Source organism: Rutidosis leptorrhynchoides, chromosome 9 (genome assembly GCF_046630445.1).
Source record: "Rutidosis leptorrhynchoides isolate AG116_Rl617_1_P2 chromosome 9, CSIRO_AGI_Rlap_v1, whole genome shotgun sequence".
Taxonomy (NCBI): domain Eukaryota; kingdom Viridiplantae; phylum Streptophyta; class Magnoliopsida; order Asterales; family Asteraceae; genus Rutidosis; species Rutidosis leptorrhynchoides.
The window spans coordinates 316283053-316288893 of NC_092341.1; positions in this window are offsets into that span (position 1 = coordinate 316283053).

Genomic DNA, 5841 nt, shown 5'->3' on the forward strand with positions numbered 1-5841 from the left:
AATGGCTACGAGTATATATAGATTATTATGAGATTTTGGAAATGGACCCATAAAGTCAATACCCCAAATGTCAAATACTTCACATACTTGGATGACATTTTATGGCATTTCATCACGTTGACTTATTTTTCCGGCCCTTTGACAAGCATCACAGGATTTGCAAAGAAGGTGTGCGTCTTTGTAAATTGTAGGCCAATAGAATCCAGCTTCATAAACTTTTCTAGCTGTTAGTTGAGGCCCATAATGCCCTCCTGTTGGTCCTGTGTGACAATGGTTTAAAATTTTACTAGCTTCATCTCCAAATACACATCGGCGTATTATTCCATCGGGACAACTTTTAAACAGATGTGGATCTTCCCAGAAATAGTGTTTTATATCACTGAAGAATTTCTTTCGTCTTTGGTACGATAATCCTTTTTCAAGGAATCCACATACTAAATAATTTGCATAGTCTGCAAACCATGGGATTTCTTTATAATCTATCTTCAATAGATATTCATCAGGAAAGTTGTCTTGTATGGCTGATTCATTTAGAACTTCTAATTCGGGATTTTCAAGACGAGAAAGATGATCAGCGGCGAGATTTTCTGCTCCTCTTTTATCTCGGATTTCAATATCAAACTCTTGTAAGAGTAAGATCCAACGGATTAATCTTGGTTTAGCATCTTGTTTTGAAAATAGGTATCTAAGAGCAGAATGGTCGGTATAGACCACCGTTTTTGCTAGAACGAGATATGATCAAAATTTGTCAAAAGCAAAGACAATAGCAAGGAGTTCTTTTTCAGTAGTTGTATAGTTCGTTTGTGCTCCTTGTAATGTCTTACTAGCATAATATATAGGTTGAAATCGTTTTTCAATCCTTTGTCCTAAAACGGCTCCCATTGCAAAATCACTTGCATCGCACATTAGTTCAAATGGTAGATTCCAATTTGGTGTTATCATGATCGGCGCATTAGTGAGTTTCTCTTTAAGAATATTAAAAGATTTGATACACTCATCTGAAAAGATGAATGGAGCATCCTTTTCTAGGAGTTTATTCATAGGAGTGGCAATTTTAGAAAAATCTTTTATGAAACGTCGGTAAAAACCGGCATGCCCTAGAAAACTCCTAATTCCTCTAACATTGGTGGAATGTGGAAGTTTAGCAATTACATCTACTTTAGCTCTATCCACTTCAATTCCTTCTTTTGAAATTTTATGTCCAAGAACGATGCCTTCTTTAACCATGAAATGACATTTCTCCCAATTAAGTACTAGATTTGATTATTCGCATCTAATTAGCATTCGCTCCAGATTAACTAGACATGTTTCAAATGTATCACCGAAGACTGAAAAGTCATCCATGAATACTTCCATGCATTCTTCTATCATGTCGTGAAAAATCGCCATCATACACCTTTGAAAGGTTGCAGGGGCGTTGCAAAGTCCAAATGGCATGCGTTTGTAAGCAAAAGTACCATAAGGGCACGTGAATGTGGTTTTCTCTTGATCTTCGGGTGCTATTGGAATTTGAAAATATCCGGAAAATCCATCTAGAAAACAATAGTAACTATTTCCGGCTAATCTTTCCAACATTTGATCTATGAAAGGTAAGGGAAAGTGATCTTTTCTGGTGGCATCATTTAATTTTCTATAATCAATACATACACGCCATCCTGTTACGGTTCTAGTAGGAATAAGCTCATTTTTCTCATTTGTAATGACAGTCATGCCACCCTTCTTAGGCACGCATTGAACTGGGCTTACCCATGAACTATCAGAGATTGGATAAATTAGACCTGCATCTAGCAGTTTAATAATCTCTTTCTTAACTACATCTTGCATATTAGGATTTAGTCTTCGTTGGCGTTGCACATACGTTTTATGACCTTCTTCCATAAGGATTTTATGTGTGCAATACGAAGGACTTATTCCTTTAATATCATGAATCTTCCATGCAATGGCTGGTTTATGGGCTTTCAACACAGAAATGAGTTGTGATTTCTCATTTTCAGTAAGAGAAGACGATATTATTACAGGTAATTCAGATTCACCATGTAAATAAGCGTATTCCAAATGGTTTGGAAGTGGCTTTAACTCTAATTTCGGAGGTTCTTCTATCGATGATTTGTATCGATATCTGTCTTCTTCTTTTAGCATTTGAATTTCTTCTGTTGTTGGTTCATATCCATTAGCTATAAGTGTAGCTAACATTTCAGCTTCATCAATTGGTTCATTACCTTCTCCTAAAGAACATTCTCCTGTTCCTTGTAATTCTGGAAATTCTTCTAATAATTCTGCATGTGCATCTATAGTTTGAATATAATAACATGTATCATCTGCAGATTGTGGTTGTTGCATTGCTCTATCAACTGAAAAGGTAACACTCTCATCCTCTATACTTAGGGTCAATTTCTTACCGAACACGTCTATCATTGCTTTAGCCGTGTTTAAGAATGGTCTTCCTAATATGAGAGGAACTTGAGAATCTTCTTCCATGTCCAAAACAACAAAATCTACTGGAAATACTAAAGTACCAACTTTAACTAGCATGTTCTCCATTATCCCTCTAGGATATTTTATTGATCTATCGGCTAGTTGTATGCTTATTCTGGTTGGTTTCAATTCTCCAAGGTCTAGTTTAGCGTATAGTGAATATGGCATTAAATTTATACTAGCACCTAAGTCTGCCAATGCTTCTATTGAACTAAGACTACCCAGAAAACATGGAATTGTGAAACTTCCTGGATCAGATAATTTTTCTGGTATCTTATTCAACAGCACTGCTGAACAATTAGCATTCATAGTAACAGCTGAGAGTTCTTCCATTTTCTTTCTATTTGAGATTAGATCTTTCAAGAATTTAGCATATCTAGGCATTCCTGAAATCACATCAATGAAAGGAAGATTTACATTTATCTGTTTAAACATATCCAAAAATTTGGATTGCTCGACTTCAAGTTTCTCTTTCTTCATTTTACTCTGGTAAGGAAGTGGTGGTTGGTATGGTTTAACATAAGGTTTATCCTTAACTGTGTTATCTTCATTAACCTTTTCAACTACCGGTTCTTTTTCCTTATCTTGATCAGGTTGTGGTTCTTGTGGAGTAGGAATAGCTTCATCAGAAGTTACAGGTATTTTAGGTGGTTTAAGTGTTGTACCACTTCTTGTGGTAATAGCTTTAGCTGTTTCATTCCGGGGGTTAGCATTTGTATCACTAGGTAGACTTCCTGGTTTTCTTTCACCTATTAACCTTGCTAGGTTACTCACTTCTTGTTCCAGATTTTGAATAGAAGCTTGTTGATTTCTAAATGCTTGAGCATTTTGTTCATTGGTTTGTTTCTGAGATGTGAAAAACTGCGTTTGAGTTTCAACTAGCTTCGTCATCATATCTTCTAAATTCGGCTTTTTATCATCGGTTTGTTGTGGTGGTTTGTTTTGAAAATTAGGTCTTTGCTGATTGTAAGTATTATTGGATACTTGTTGATTGCTAGGACCTTGTTGGTTGTTGTATGGAATATTTCGGTTATAATTCTGGTTTTGATTGTAAATCGGTCTTGGCGGTTGATAATTATTCTGATAATTATTTCCGGGCCTTTGGTTTATGTATGAAATATTCTCTCTTTGTTCCATTGTTAATTCAATACTGAGACAATCTTTTGTCAAATGTGGTCCTCCACACTGCTCACAACTAATTCGTATTGAGTGAATATCTTTAGTCATCTTTTCCATTCGTCTCTCCACAGCATCTATCTTTGCGAAAATGGAATCTAAGTCATGGCTAGAATCGGCTCTAGCTGCTTTAGATGATCTAATGATATCTTTTTCTTGGTGCCACTCATGTGAGTGGGAAGCAGTGTTATCAATAATTTTGTAAGCATCAGTTTCGGTTTTCTTCATAATAGAACCACCAGCTGCTATATCTATGTCTTTCCTTGTAGTGATGTCGCATCCTTGGTAGAATATTTGTACTATTTGACAGGTGTCTAAACCATGTTGCGGACATTCTCTTAACAACTTTCCATATCTTGTCCACGCCTCATATAGAGTTTCATTTGGCTTCTGTGTAAACGTAACAATTTCTGCTTGAAATCTTACGGCTTTAGATGCAGGAAAGAATTGTTTAAGAAATTTGTCAACTAAAACATCCCATGTATCAATCGCCCCTTCAGGTAACGATTCCAACCAATCTTTGGCTTCTCCCTTTAAAGTCCAGGGAAATAACATGAGATATATCTATTCATCCTCCACTTCTCGGATTTTAAATAGTGTGCAGATCCTATTAAAGGTACGTAGATGTTCATTTGGATCTTCCTTCGGCGCACCACTAAATTGGCATTGATTAGTCACCATGTGTAGAATTTGTCCTTTGATTTCATAATCTGGCACATTAATGTCTGGATGAGTAATTGCGTGACCTTGGCCAGTGCGTTTAGCTCTCATTCGGTCTTCCATACTTAAAGGTTCCAGATTCTCCATAATTGAATTTGTTGAATCGGAATCACTAGAGGATTCTGATTTAATGGTTCGTTCCTCAACAATCTCTGTTTGAATGATTGGTGGTTCCGGAGGAAAATTTAGTGGTTCAGGATCTACGAACCGTTCCTGAATATTCTCCGGATTCTCAATTGTGAGGTCGGGTTCAAAAAATGGATTATCGGAAATTTGAACTGAAGTACTTGGTCGACTGGATGACGATTCTAAAGAAAAATCAACGGCAGTTATATTTGCTAAATGTCTTGATCTAGTTACAGGTGGTGAACGTACAAAAGGTGGTGAACGTCTTGCTCGGTGCATTCACTGAATATCCTATTAGTTTTAAAAAGGAAAGAAAAATTATAATAAGTTATCCAATCAATAGACTTTTCTGATTTTGCCCACGTTTCGAATAGCCAAAAGATGCAGCAGAGGGGCAGGATTCGTTTGGTCTCAATATAATTGAGGACTGTTTGGCTCCAATAACTCGGTCCACGTACAAATCCAACTATTACTACGAACCAGAAAATTTTGATGTCTATTAATTTAACCACTCAAAATAAATTTTCGTAATTTTAAGAAATTTAGATAAGAAGTAGAATAAAAATCTATGTCCTAAAACTAGAATAGCGAGAAATAAGAAAGAAAAAGAGTTCGTCGAAAAAGGTCGAAAAAGAAAAATGGTTGAAAAATAAAAGGTGACGGAAAAATAAAAGAAACTTATAAAACTTAAAAATACTTGACTAACCTAACCTTATTACTACAACTAACTTAAAATTATAATCGCAAATTGAAATTACTAATTGGAATGATAATTGATACATAGGTAAAAGTTGTCTAAAAATATTAAAGCTTACAAGAAAAACTAAATCCCAAATGGAAATAACTTAAAAAAAAAAAAAAAAACTAAAACTTAAAAAGGCGTCGCAAAATTCTAAAGCACTTAAATCTTAGTCTAAAGAAAAAGCACTTAAGGGTTTTTACGGCAAATCCTAAAAATCTAGAAATAAAAATAAATATGGCAAAGACTATGAATTAAAACTAAATATGAGCGAAAAATACAAATATTACGCTAAAAGAGTACAAAATATAAAAATATACTAAAAATTGTAAAAAGTATAATTTTTATAAAAATATTATTTTTATATTATTTATTTTATAAAAATATTAATTTTAAAATTTAATTAAACTAAATAAACTAAATATATAAATTAAATAATAAAACTAAACTTAATAAATATTAAATATAAAACTAAATAGGGTTTTATAATTATAATAATAAATAATACCCGTAATTAATGCTGATTCAGGGCTACAGTTGGCGTGTCAGCAGGGCTCATGCGATCGCATGAGTCCTCAGTTACCCAGCCATGCGATCGCATGGGC